General features: G+C 52.3%; 1 long non-coding RNA gene across 1 annotated transcript; it reads right to left on the reverse strand.

Annotated features, from left to right (window-relative positions):
* Positions 1-346: 346 nt before the first annotated feature.
* LOC140189142 (uncharacterized) lies at positions 347-3,078 on the reverse strand. The gene is made up of 2 exons (XR_011883468.1): positions 2,907-3,078; positions 347-622 (listed from the first exon to the last, which is right to left on the reverse strand). It is a non-coding gene; the product is annotated as an uncharacterized lncRNA (long non-coding RNA).
* Positions 3,079-14,607: the final 11,529 nt, after the last annotated feature.

Here is a 14,607-nt window from a genome sequence, read left to right on the forward strand (position 1 = left end):
GCCTCACCTCGCGGCTCTTGCACTCTGAGGGACCTACGGGCGTGGACCCCACTCTGCATCACTGCCTGGTATGGGAACTGTACCTCCCTCAATCGCAGGACTCTGCAGAGAGTGGCACGGACAGCCCAGTGCATCTATAGATGTGAAATTCAGGACATCTACAAAGATAGGTGTGTTAAAAGGGCCCGAAGGATCACTGGGGACCCGAGTCACCCCAACCACAAACTGTTCCAGCTGCTACCATCTGGGAAACGGTACCGCAGCATAAAAGCCAGGACCAACAGGCTCCGGGACAGCTTCTTCCACCAGGCTGTCAGACTGATTAATTCACGCTGATTTGAGTGTATTTCTATGTTACATTGGCTGTTCTATTTATTATAAATTATTATGATTGCACATTCCACATTTAGACGGAGATGTAACGTGAAGATTTTTCTCATGTATGTGTGAAGGAGATAAAGTCAATTCAATTCAATTCTTTCCGGATCGAACTCCCTCAACTCCTGCCCATGCCCTGTTGTAACCGAAGGGCGACCGTCTACACCGTCCACAATACCACCGACGTCCCTTTCATCAGCAACACACACAGTCGACCGAAGGAAGTCAGCAAGTCGAGCAGCATCTGCGGGGACAGACAAATGGTGGGCATACAGGGAAGTTGACTTCTCCTCATTTTCCAGTCCCGATAAGGGAGCGGGGGAAGGGTTTCTCTTTGTTGTTGGATTATTTTTGGTGGGCTTGCCATATTGGCACCGGAACGTGTTCCGACACTGGCAGGCTGCCCCAGCTCATCCTCGTGTGTGCGGGTTGTTAATGCAAATGACACATTTCTCTGTGTGTTTCGAGGTCCCATGTTGTACCCCCAACCCACATTCCCATCAACCACCCCCTTCCCGCTGGATTCGAACTACCAGCATGTCCCGGGATGTGGGAAGAAATTGGAGCACCCGAGAGTAGTCTTTTTCTCTCTTCCCCTCATTCACCCTCCCTTCCCCTTCTCTCCCTCCCTCCCTCTCCCTCCTTGCTCTCCGCATCCACCCCCTCCCCATCTGTATCGTTCCCCACATTCCCATCTCTCTCCCCATCCCTCTCTCTCTCCTCCCTTTCTCATTCCCCCTCCTCCTGCCTCCTCCCCTCTCTCTCATCCCCCCTCTCTCACCCCCTCGCTCTCAATCACCCCGCTCTCTCATCCCCCCTCTCTCAATCACCCCGCTCTCTCATCCCCCCTCTCTCTCTCACCCCTCTCTCAATCACCTCCCCCTCTCACCCCTCTCTCTCTCACACCTCTCTCAATCACCCCCCTCTCTCATCCCCCCTCTCTCTCTCTCACCCCTCTCTCAATCACCTCCCCCTCTCACCCCTCTCTCTCTCACACCTCCTCTCAATCACCCCCCTCTCTCATCCCCCCTCTCTCTCATCCCCCCTCTCTCTCTCTCACCCCTCTCTCAATCACCCCCCCTCTCACCCCCTCTCTCTCTCACACCTCTCTCAATCACCCCCCTCTCTCTCACCCCTCTCTCTCAATCACCCCACTCTCTCATCCCCCCTCTCTCTCAATCACCCCGCTCTCTCATCCCCTCTCTCATCCCCCCTCTCTCTCTCACCCCTCTCTCAATCACCCCCCTCTCACCCCTCTCTCTCTCTCACACCTCTCTCAATCACCCCCCCTCTCACCCCCTCTCTCTCTCACACCTCTCTCAATCACCCCCCTCTCTCTCACCCCTCTCTCTCAATCACCCCACTCTCTCATCCCCCCTCTCTCATCCCCCTCTCTCTCAATCACCCCCCTCTCACCCCCTCTCTCTCTCACCCCTCTCTCAATCACCCCCCTCACCCCTCTCTCTCAATCACTCCACTCTCTCACCCCCCTCTCTCTCTCATCCCTCTCTCAATCACCCCTGCTCTCTCATCCCCCCTCTCTCATCCCCCTCTCTCTCAATCACCCCCCTCTCTCATCCCCCTCTCTCTCAATCACTCCCCCCTCTCTCACCCCTCTCTCTCAATCACCCCACTCTCTCATCCCCCCTCTCTCATCCCCCTCTCTCACCCCCCTCTCTCATCTCCCTTCTCTCACCCCCCTCTCATCCCCTCTCTCTCAATCACCCCCCCTCTCACTCCCCTCTCTCTCTCATCCCCCTCTCTCTCAATCACCCCCCCTCTCTCACCCCCCCACCCCCTCTCTCAATCACCCCGCTCTCTCATCCCCCTCTCTCATGCCCCCTCTCTCATCCCCCTCTCTCACCCCCTCTCTCTCTCACCCCTCTCTCTCAATCACCCCACTCTCTCATCCCCCCCTCTCATCCCCCTCTCTCTCAATCACCCCTCTCTCTCAATCACCCCTCTCTCTCAATCACCCCCCTCTCTCTCCCCCCTCTCTCTCATCCCCCCTCAATCACCCCCCTCTCTCATCCCCCTCTCTCTCATCCCCTCTCTCTCAATCACCCCCCTCTCTCTCCCCCCTCTCAATCACCCCGCTCTCTCATCCCCCCCTCATCCCCCTCTCTCTCAATCACCCCTCTCTCTCAATCACCCCCCCTCTCTCATTCCCCTCTCTCAATCACATCCCTCTCTCATCCCCCTCTCTCTCAATCACCCCTCTCTCTCCCCCTCTCTCTCACCCCTCTCTCAATCACCCCCCTCTCTCATCCCCCTCTCTCTCAATCACCCTCCTCTCTCTCATCCCCCCCTCTCTCAATCACTCCCCTCTCTCTCACCCCCTCTCTCATCCCCCTCACTATCTCTCTCTCTCTCCCTCCCTCCCTCCCTCTCCCGGTTGGAATTGAACCGGCTGTCCGTTGGGAGGGGAACTCCAGCGGTGGGATTCCCACTGACCCGCGTCAAAGACCATTCCCGTGGACGCTGGGGGTGCGCGGTCTCCGCGCCGGTCAGGGTTAAAAGTCTCTCACCAGGATGGTGTGTGAAAGCTATCCATTCGCTTCAGTCCCTAAAGAGCAGTGATTCCCTCGCGTCTCTCTGGAGCGGAATGGCCCGTGGATCCCCCCATCACCCACCCTCACCCCAAGCCCCATGGAAAGCGGATGGCCCCTTCCTCCCTCCGTTCCTCAGAGCCATCTTCACGCCTCCCCGTACTTTGATCGCAGATTTACTTTGAACCTGAGTGCGCCCCGCTGTTCGTTGCCAGCAAACAAATCTGAAACTTTGTCTAGCACGTTGTTTGTTCCGGTGTGTATCGAAATATCGAGACCTAGAGTGACCCGGGGTGGAAGCAAGTGTCGCCTGCCTTCCGTCGCCAAAGTAGCACCCCCGCACCTCACTGACCCGAACCCGTGCGGGGGGAAACCCCACGGGGAGAACGCAGACACCCCTGGCGGGAGTTGAACCCCGGGCGCCGTAAAGCGTTACGCCTGCCGCTGGACTACTGCGATACCGTCCGTTGTTGGGTTTAATGTCTCCGGGAGATGCAGGGGGGTGGGCCGGGACAGCAAGTACTCAGGGGTGTGTGTGAGTGTGTGTGTGTTCTCTTCCAGCTGAACAAACAGTCAGCTCCCACCCTGGTCCCAGGCAGCAAAGCGTTAAGGTTTTCTGTTTGACATCTGTTATTACTGTGCGGCTAAACAGAGCCAGGTGGGGTGGTGGCATAGTTCGAGCTGTTTGGCAAACGCGCTGGAATTCGGAGCTCTGCAGAACCAGGGGTGGGGGGAGGAAGGATTGAGAGAGCGGAGCAGAGGCACAGGGAGACAGGAAGGAACCGGGCCGGAGAGAGAGAGAGAAGCGGGGGACACGGAGAGAGAACTGAGACACAAAGTGAAATCTGAGTAAAGCGAGAGGGAGAGAGAGAGTCCAGTCTCTTCCAAACGCCCAAATGAATCAATACCTCTCACTCAGCTAAATCCTTACTGGGGTGGAATCCAGGAAACAGCGTGCGGCCTCTCCAGTCCACAACCGTTGGCCGGTGAGTGAACTGCAAAGAAGTTTCTGCTGGGTGGGGAGAGGGTCACTTTTGGAGTGGTGCGGAGTGAGGGGGGATTCACTGAGGGGGGAGGCAGCTTCGGGGGCCGTGGGGAGGGGGTTGAAATGGGCACTGGGCAAGAAAGTTCTCTAACACGTAGGGCAGGCAGCAGACATGCCAAAGGAAATCTGTTCTCCAACACCGTGTACTTTAAAAGGCTTTACAAATGTTTAAATACCTTGCTCGCTTCCCAAGTAAATATTGCTGTGAACGTGTCCACAAACACTTCATTGACGTTCACCAGAAGCCCAACTGCAATCGCTGCTCCCGATGTTGCCAGAGTGAAGGGATGTGTTTTACTTTCCGGGTTAAAAATAACTTCCTTCCTTTTAATTCCTAGCCCAAACCTCTCTTTAGTAATGATGAGGTGCAGCTCTCTGCAAACAGCCTCTGGGGAAAGAGGCCAAGCCTTTGGGGTCTATTGATAGCTTCTCGACTACCAAAGGCATCAAAGCTGAATGGGGAATGGGGTTGAGAGGGATAGTAAATCTGCCATGCCAGGATGGCGGAGCAGACTCAATGGGCTGAATGGCCCGATTCTGCCCCTATGTCTTGTGGTCTTGGGTCCAATGTGTCTCCCGTAACGATAATATGGATACGATGAGGCCACACTCAGGTTGGAGGAGAAACACCATACATTTTCCGACCTCCAACCTGATGGCGTGAACATCGATTTCTCAAACTTCCAGTAATTGATCCCCCTTCACCATTCCCTTCTTTCCTATTTTCCTCTCGTGCTCCTCCCTCTTCCCTTTCTTCCAGAATCTTCTGTCCTCTCTGATCAGATTCCCCCTCCCTCAGCCCTTTCACCAATCAACTTCCCAGCTCTTTACTTCACCCCCCCTGCCTTCTAACTCTGACTTCACCATCCCCCCCTTCCTTCCCATCCCTGACGAAGGGTCCTGGCCTGAAACGCCGACTGCACACCCTTTTCCACAGATGCTGCCTGGCCTGCTGAGTCCCTCTAGCATTTTGTGCCTGCTGCATCTGACGGAGGCAGCTGTTTGTTCTGGCTGCCGTTAGGATGACGATAAAAATGCAAAGATGTTTCAGTAAACTTGGCCTCCGGCCTCACCGAGGGATGCTATTTTAAGCTGTCTCTCTTCGCCAAGAGGCCAAGTAGATATAATGTCTCCCTCTCTCAATGTGTCACTTTTTAACCCAGAAAGGTGACATTTTGTCAGTACCTCATAACCAATCTCTGAAGGTCTTGATCTCTGTCTCTCTGGTTCTCCCTCTCTGTAAATATAGCCAGCACTTTATATAACCTCCCTCTCTATTTCAAGTAAACTTTCTGCATGCCTTGATTAATAGTTTTCTGTACTATTGACGTAAAAGAGGACAGGATAGAAACTGGGTTATTTAGCCCTCAATATCTGCTGATCAAATGGCCAATGAAACCAATTCCCCCTGCCTACAAAATATCCATATCCTTCCTGGAATTTAGAAGGATGAGAGGGGATCTGATCGAAACATATAAGATTATTAAGGGATTGGACACGCTAGAGGCAGGAAACATGTTCCCGATGTTGGGGGCAGTCCAGAACCAGAGGCCACAGTTTGAGAATAAGGGGTAGGCCATTTAGAACGGAGTTGAGGAAAAACTTTTTCACACAGAGAGTTGTGGTTCTGTGGAATGCTCTGCCTCAGAAGGCAGTGGGGGCCAGTTCTCTGGATGCTTTCAAGAAGGAGTTAGGTAGAGCTCTTAATGATAGAGGAGTCAAGGGATATGGGGAGAAGGCAGGCAAAGGGTACTGATTGTGGATGATCAGCCATGATCACAGTGAATGGTGGTTGAAGGGCCGAATGGCCTACTCCTGCACCTGTTGTCTATTGTCCTTTGCTATAATCCACTCTTTTAGTGGTGGAGAGGGGGTCGCTGTACAAACTGTTATCCATCTTGGACAATCAGGCCCATCCTCACCATGACCACCTGAATAAACAACAGAGCCCCCTTTCGAACAGATTTATTCAGCTCCGCCGTCACAAGGATGGTTACAGAAAATCTTTCCGATCAAGTGCAATGAGCATATACAACAGTTCATCTCTGTGCGACAGGAGAACTCAGATCATAGTACAGTGGTCTCTGTTTTACTATTTCGTACATTATTATTGTGTATATTATTATTCCATACTTTGTTATTAGTTTGCACACTGCTAAGTGTGTTTTTAAACATGGCTGCTGTAACTAAAGAATTCCCCACTCGGGATCAATAAAGTGTTTATTATGATCATAATTATATTCCTCATATCCATGTACCGAACTAAACATCTCTGAGAAGTCCCTAATGTTTCTGCCTCTACCACCATCCCAGGCTGTGTGTAAAAAAAAAAATAACTTGCCCCTCACATCTCATTTGAACTTGCCCCCTCTCACCTTAAATGCACGCCCTTTGGTATTAGGCGTTTCAACCCGCGGCGAAAGTTGCTGCCTGTCTCCTCTTCTAAACCCTTATCCGATCTCCCCTCATCCCCCACTGCCCCGGAGAAAACAGCCCAACTTTGTCCAACTCCTCGTCCCTCGCCCTGGTAAAAAGAAAACATCACAAAGATGCCCCTGACTAGACAGCACCCGGCCCCGTATTCGTATGGGTTGCTGTCTCAGTAACGGTAACGCTTCACCTTGTCGAGATACTGATAATCCTTCCCTTGGCACCTCGGTGAAGATAACGAGTTAACACAGGTACAAGACGCTGGAGGAGCTCGGCAGGTCGGGCAGCATCCACGGAGGGGAAGAAAGAGTTGACGTTTCGGGTGGAGGACTGGACAGGAAGGGGGAAGGAGCTGGAATAAGAAGGTGGGGGGGAGGGGGGTCTGGGTAAGGACGTGGTCCTGCTCGGTTCAGCGTGTCTCGGGATAGGTTGAGTGAGCTAGGGGTTTTCTTTAGAGAGGGTGCAGAGGAGATTTACCAGGATGCTGCTTGGATTAATAAAGTATATCTATCTATCTATTAGAGCGCGTGTCTCGGGATAGGTTGAGCGAGCTAGGGGCTTTTCTTTTTGCAGAAGAGGCGGATGAGAGAAGGCTGCCAAATCGCGGGAATGAGGGTTGATGTGGGGAGGGAGCTGCAGTTCCCGGGGGGCGGTGCAAACCACACTTTGACCAGGCACAGCGCCGCGGTCCTCCGAGGACAAGATAAGCATCCTGGCGAAGCGGACGGTACCAGGGGAGGAAGGATGCGAAGCGGCTCGTGGGAGGAAGGCCCTGAGCTGCCAGTCCTTGGCAGGGTCAGAGGACGGCAGACGTGGCTATTCCCCGAGGAGATTGGCTGCAGGGGCTCCCGGCGAGGTCAGCATGGAGGTTACTGTCTGCGCTGGGCCTTGTTGGAAAGAGCACGAACCGAGCAGGTCACAGGATGGGGGAGGAAGCAGAAAGAGCCCCCTACTGGATCCGGAACAGGCGAGAGGAGTCGAGCTGGAAGTCAGGAGCAGATGGGCAATGACTTGGCCACCACTGCTGACCCGCCAAACGGAGAGTGCGGAGGTCAAGGATCGAGACACTCTACGAAGGTTGGGCAGCTGCCGACAACGCCTGCCCCTGGCCAAAGGCTGCTGATGCCTCATCAGGCAGCTGTAGAGAGCACCCCGGTGTATGATGCAAGCACACAGAATGATGAGGCAACCACAGAGCGGACAGCCGGAGGCTTTTTCCAGAGTGGAAGCAGATAATACGAGGAGGGCCGTAACTTTAAAGGCGATTGGAGGGAAGTATAGGGAGGATGTCAGAACAAAAGAGCCAAGTGCATTAACGACACTTAGGAGACTCTTAGATGGGCACATGGATGATAGAAAAATGGAGGACTATGGGGGAGGGCTGTGTGGCCAAGTGGTTAAGGCATTGGACTAGTGACCTGAAGGTTGTGAGTTCGAGCCCCATCTGAGGGAACCGTGTTGTGTCCTTGAGCAAGGCACCTAATCACACATTGCTCTGCGACGACACCGGTGCCAAGCTGTATGGGTCCTAATGCCCTTCCCTTGGACAACGTCCGTGGCGTGAAGAGGGGAGACTTGCAGCATGGGCAACTGCCGGTCTTCCATACAACCTTGCCCAGGCCTGCGCCCTGGAGAGTGAAGACTTTCCAGGCGCAGATCCATGGTCTCGCAAGACTAACGGATGCCTTTACCTGTGTGGGAGGGAAATGTTAGACTGATCTTGGAGTAGGTTAAAGGGATAGCACAACATTATGGGCTGAAGGGCCTGTATTGTTTTATGTTCCACCTTTCCTTAGTTAAAACTATGTCTGCCCCTGTGTGTACAATAACCAACCCTAGGTAACCTTATCCTTCTCCTTACGACCATTGAAGAGGAGGTACAGGAGCCCGAAGGATCGCACTGAATGTTTTGGGAACAGCTTCTTCCCCTCCGCCATCAGATTTCCAAACGGTCCGCGAACTCTACTCCCCCGCCATTCCTCTTTAGCACCATCTATTTATTTGCACCTCCTGTCATTTTCCGATGTCTTGCACTGCCCTGCAGCCTTGGAGCAACAAACACCACAACGTAGGTCGGCGATTCTGACTCCGGGCCGACGGAACGGTCAGAAATCTGACGGTGGAGGGTGGGAAGCCGTTCCTGAATTACGTGCGGCCCTTCATGCTCCTGTGCCTCCTCCCCGATGGGGGGGGGGGGCGGGTGGGGATGTTAGCAAGGATTGGCTTTATTTGTCACAGGTCCGTCAAAATATCGAAACATACCTGCGTCGTTTGCTTCAATCTTCTCACGAGAAGTCCTTATATGTTACTTTGTCTTTGTGTCTTTCTATGTTAGGTGTGGGGTCCCTCGGTTAATGGTAAGGGGTCCGTGGCGTTAATAAGGGTTGAGAACCCCCTGCCTTAGATTAAGTTGCAAAGGAACTTTAAGGGGGGGATATTGATAGATTGGATGAGTGGGCAGAGATCTGGCGCTGTAGGAGATCACGCATTTCGGCAGGAAACATGGGGGGAAGAAAGTCCCAGCGTCTCGACGGTGAGAGATTGCAGAGGTCTGGGATCCAGGAGTGCCAGTGCGTGTTTCACACGGGTCTGTGGGCAGCCAGGGGAGCCGATAGAACGCTGCTGTTTTCTGCGAGGAGAACTGAGCGCACAGCTGGGGAAGGTACGGTCCAGCTGTACAGGGGCATGTTCAGAGGACCCCGCTCAGTACTAGTCTCCTCACTTGAGAAGGGTCGTTAGTGCAGCGGAAGGAAGAGATCGGGTGGATTGTCCTCTACTCTCTGTGTTTAGAAGAGTGAGAGGGGACTTGGCTGAATAATAAGATCCCAAGGGAGAGAGTCACGCACAGGAACAGGCCCTTCGGCCCATCCAGTCCCTGCCAAACTATTAATCCGCCTGGTTGCATCAACCGGCACCGGGACCACACCCCTCCCCATCCACGTGCCTACCCAAACCTCTCGTGAATGGTGAAATTGAACCCTCCATCAAATCTCCGCTCGTTATTAGTACAGAGGGGCTAAAAGTCCCAACCAACCCAACCTATCCCAATAAACTCGAGTCCTCAGCAGAACATAGAACTTTGAACCTGGAACGGAACAGGCCCAGGAACAATGCTGTGCGGAACCAGCTAAAATGCAAATCAGAAACACCCAGACACCAATCCCTCTTCCCGGCACAATGTCCATCTCCCTCTGTTTTCCTCACATCCAAACATCTCTTAAAAGCCTCTTATGTATTTGCCTCTACCAGCACAACAGGCAGGGGATTCCAGGCATCCTCCACTCTTGTGAGTATAAAGTTTGCCCCTCACATCCCCTCTCTCCCTCACCTTCACCTCTGGTATTAGACATTTCAACGCTGGGAAACAGATATTCCCTGTCCACTCTATCTATGCCTCTCGTAATCTTGTAAACCTCTATCAGATCTCCCCTCAGCCTCCGGCTCTCAGGAGAAAACAACCCAAGTTTATCCAGCCTCTTGTCACAGGACACACACCCTCTAAACCAGACAGCATCCTGGTAAACCTCCTTTGCACCCTCTCCAAAGCCTCCACGTCTCTTCCCGTACCCAGTGACAATTTCTTCTGTGCCTTTTCGATTTTATTGGTGTCTTTCCTGCAGGCAGGGGACCAGAACGGTACTCAGTTCTCCCAAGTCTGGCCTCACCCCGGCACTTTGTACAACTTCAGCTCCTCTGTCCTGCTGCGTCTAGTCTGGCAGTCGCTGGCTAGGTGCCCCGGCCTCTGGCACACAGAGCAGGGTGTCTGTGTAAAAACAAGAGGCTTTGTCCTTTTAGGGCAGCGTCGTTACTCTGTTAATTCAGAGTCTTTGGAACTCCAAAGAGCAAGGACACGGGGTGCTGGAGTATATTTAAGACAGAAGTAAGGTAGGTTCTTGGCAACGGAGGATGCTGGAATCTGGAGCAGTCCACAAAATGCTGGCAGACCGCAGCAAGCCAGGCAGCACCAGTGGAACCCTGACTGGTCGTACCATGGCCTGGTGTGGAAACACCAGTGCCCGAGGCTTACAATAGGTAGTTGATAGGCCCAGTCTATCACCACAGGCAGTCCTCCCCACCACTGATGCCCACCCTGAAAAAGTTTAAACTTCCCCTTCGGGAGTTCATTGAAAGCCCCTCTGTGATCTCTGTGCCCCTCTGACTCTCCAACCACCCGCTTCCACGGCCACATACCCTTCCTGGGAACACGTCTTAGATCCCTTTCACCGATTGACTTCCCAGCCGAAAACACCACCCCCCCTCTTCCCGGTTTCACCTCTCACTTTGTACTTCTCCCTCCCCTCCTCACACCCTCCCCCCCGCACTCTACTCCTCATTTTTTTTTCTCTCTGCAGTCCTGCTGAAGGGTCTCGGCCCGAGACGTCGACTGTTTACTCTTTTCCAAAGACGCTGCCTGGCCTGCTGAGTTCCCCTAGCGTTTCGTGTGTGTTGGTCAGTCTTTGTGTGGAGCTTTTCATCGATTCCATTGTAATTTCTCTGTTCTACTGTGAATGCCCGCAAGAAAATGAATCTCAGGGTTGTACACGGTGACGTGTACGTACTTGGGGCCATAAATTTGCTTTGACATTTGAATGGTCGGACGTTCCGAGGCTCCGGCTGAGTGAAATGTGATCCGGGAACTCGGCCAAGTTTACGGATGGATCAGTCACAATCCCATTAAATAGTGGGCCAGTCTCGAGGGGCCAAATGGCTTCCTCCTCGCCCTAATTACAGCCTTTTGCTGCCCCTCTGAACCGGTCCCGGTTAATATTTCCCTCTCTGGCTCAGTAATCCCGGTGGGAAAACTCGTCTTCAAAAACACGTCTTCGCCTGTCTTCGTAAAGCATGTCTCCCATTTCTTAATGATGCGTCTGGAGAATGTGCCGTGTTGGGTATCTTTCTTTATCTGATTAAGTAGAGGGAATGTGTCTTGTCTCGGTTATAGCTCATAACATGTCTGTCCTAGATAACGTGTCTATTCCTGTCTTAGTAAACAATGTGGCCCTGTCTTAGTAAAGATAAGCTGTCTTTATAATGATTTTATGCTACAGCCCATTAAATGTTGTATACTTATCTAAGATAACGTATGAAGACAGCTTAATGCATCTTTTCCTGTCAGTAATGTGTGCCTTCAATCAAACATCCGTCCCTCGTAACAATGACGTCTGTTAGTAACGTTAATGCCGCTTTCAGTAAAATCAACTCTCTGCCAAAATATCTCCCCGTAAGCGTAGTGTCTTGGTAAAAACTCCTCTCAACGGCATTTAGTTCCATAAGATCGGGGTTCAATTCCTGCGGCTGTCTCTAAGGGGTTTGTACGTTCTCTCCCCGTGACCGCGTGGGTTTCCCCCCACAGTCCAAAGAGGTACGGGTTCGGGTTAGTCAGCTGCGGGCGATCTATGTTGGCGCCGGGGGCATGGCGATACCTATGGTCTGCCCCCGACCCCTCCCGCCGCACCCGCGGACCGTGTCGGTTGTCGGCGCTGGCAATGCACAGTGCAGTGTAGATACGGGCCCGATAGCCCGACCACGCTGGGGGAGGGGGGGTTCACTTTGCTATAAATGTGATCGGCACACACCCCAACTGTTCTGCGTGCTGAGGGCGGGGCGCCAGTCCTAACTTTTTGGACTCCAGAAGGTTTCCAGGAGAGCTGCCAAACGTGAGTTACAGGGAGAGCTTAGGCAGGCTGGGACTTTGTTTGAAACTTGTAGGACGCTGATGGGTGAACTTATGGAGGTGCCTAAAATTATTGGGTGAATATACGCCGTCTTTTATTGACCCAGTGAAAACGGGAGCGACTGCTTTATTTAGGCACAGGAGTGGAACCCGGTGTGGTCGTCTGCTGCTGTAGCCCGTCCACTTCAAAGTTCAACGTGTTGTGCGTTCAGAGATGCTCCTCAGCACACCACTGTTGTAACGTGTGGTTATCTGAGTTACTGTCAGCTTGAACCAGCCTGGCCGTTCTCCTCCGACCTCTCTCGTTAACAAGGCATTTTCGCCCACAGAACTGCCGCTCACTGGATTTTTTTTTGTCTCTCGCACCGTTCTCTGTAAACTCCAGAGACTGATGTGTGTGAAAATCCCAGGAGGTTCAAAGTACTTTTATTATCAAAGACTCCGGCGGATTGAGCGGACGAGACCAATGGAAGGTCCAACGGTCAAGAAGGCGGTCTCTGCAAGCGTCGTGGAACGTGTAGAGCGGGACAAGACACAGAAGACGTCCTGGTCATCCACTGCGCCTAGTCCCATCTCCAGCCGTCTAGACTCTGTCTTGACACTGGATCCAAATGGGAATTAGGAAGAGAGAGTGAGGCTGACGCTGCGCAACTCTCCCTCACTTAAATCCAAATCATGCGCCAGTCTTGACACCGTTATAATGGTGTCGAGGTCCTCTTCGACGTCGATGATGGACAAACACATTATCAAAGCACATATGCAGTATACAACCCTGAGACTCATCTTTCTCACAGACAGCCACGAAACAGAAAAACAACATGGAACCGGTTCTAAGAAAACATCGGGCACCCAAAGCACCAAAAAAAGGACAAATCATGCAAACAGCAAAAAAAAAACACAAGTGAAAAACAAGGATATTAAACCTCATAACCACAAAGGTGTCAAAGCAGTCTAGGAACCTTCAATTTAGTGCCATGTTGTTTGTTTATTGCAAACTGCAGAGCCAGTTTGCCCCAATCACAAACCGCACAAGATAGCAGTTTCTGAGATACTCAATCCACCTTGTCTGGTACCAACTACCATCCCATGGTCAGTCACTTAGCTCACATTTCTTCCCCATTCTGGTGTTTGGTCTGAACAGCAACTGAGCCTCTTGACCGTGTCGGCATGCTTTTATGCAATTTGCTGCCACGTGATTGGCTGATTAGATATTTGCATATCTAGTGGCCACTGCATATCATATTTGCATACCTAATACAGTGGCCACCCGGGTGTATGCCAGACCCCGCCGTGCAGAGTGAGGTTGCACTAGTGACTAACCGGCAAAGGCCAGCTTGTCTAAAAGAGATGGGAGGGAATGCCGTAGATGTGGGGGTCGGGTGTCAGGTTGCCAATAGAGGGGAGATAGGAACTGAGGCTTTCTCGCGAGCTTCCCATCTAATACCTGCTCTGTTTCCTCCCAGAGCCCTTCCTGTGGGATTGAGAAGCACGTTAGCCCACTCTCGATATCAACAGGTGCTACCAGTGTGGTCTGGCCCAGCGACGTTTAGACCTGATCCATGCACTGTACTCACCCTGGGGTTAGGGAGACCCGAACTAGACACTATGATCACAGTCTGGTCTGACTCAGAGATGCGAGGACCATATGTGGACTTTAAAACCATAAGACGTAAGATCACAATTAGGCCATTCGGCCCATCGAGTCTGCTCCGCCATTCCGTCAGGGCTGATCCATTTCCCCTCTCAGCCCCCAATCTCCTGCCCTCTCCCCGTATCCCTTCATGCCCCCACCAACCAAGAATCTATCAACCTCAGCCTTAAGTACACATAAAAACTTGGCCTCCACAGCTGCCTGTAGCAACGAATTCCACAGATTCACCATTCCCTGGCCAAAGAAATCCCTCTTCATCTCCATTCTAAAAGGATGCCCCTCTATCCTGAGGCTGTGTCCTCTGGTCTTAGACTCTCCCACCATAGGAAACATCATCTCCACATCTACTCTATCAAGGCCTTTCACCATTCGGTAGATTTCAACAAGGTCACCCCTCAATCTTCTGAATTCCAGTGAATACAGGCCCGGAGGCATCAAACGCTCCTCATGCTACAAGCAAACGCTCCTCATGCTACAAGCAGTTCAATCCTGGAATCATTTTCTCCTCCTTTGAACCCTCTCCAGTGTCAGCACATCCTTTCTAAGATATGGGGCCCAAAGCTGCTCACAATATTAAGTGAGGCCTCACCAGTGCTTTATAAAAGCCTCAACGTTGCATCACATCTGCAGGTGCTGGAAATCCAGGCAACACACACAAAATGCTGGAGGAACTCAGCAAGTCAGGCAGCATCTGAGGAAAAGAGTATTGTCCATGTTTCCGGCTGAGAGCTGGGGGCTGTTTGTGGCTTCTCCAGGGATGAAAACATCTAGTGTCAGATACAATCCGTTCCATCACAAGGAAAGCCCTCCCCACCATTGAGCACAACTACAGGGAACGCTGCCACAAGAAAGCGGCGTCCTCCATCAACAACCCTCACCA

This window comes from Mobula birostris, chromosome 28 (assembly GCF_030028105.1).
Source record: "Mobula birostris isolate sMobBir1 chromosome 28, sMobBir1.hap1, whole genome shotgun sequence".
NCBI lineage: Eukaryota > Metazoa > Chordata > Chondrichthyes > Myliobatiformes > Myliobatidae > Mobula > Mobula birostris.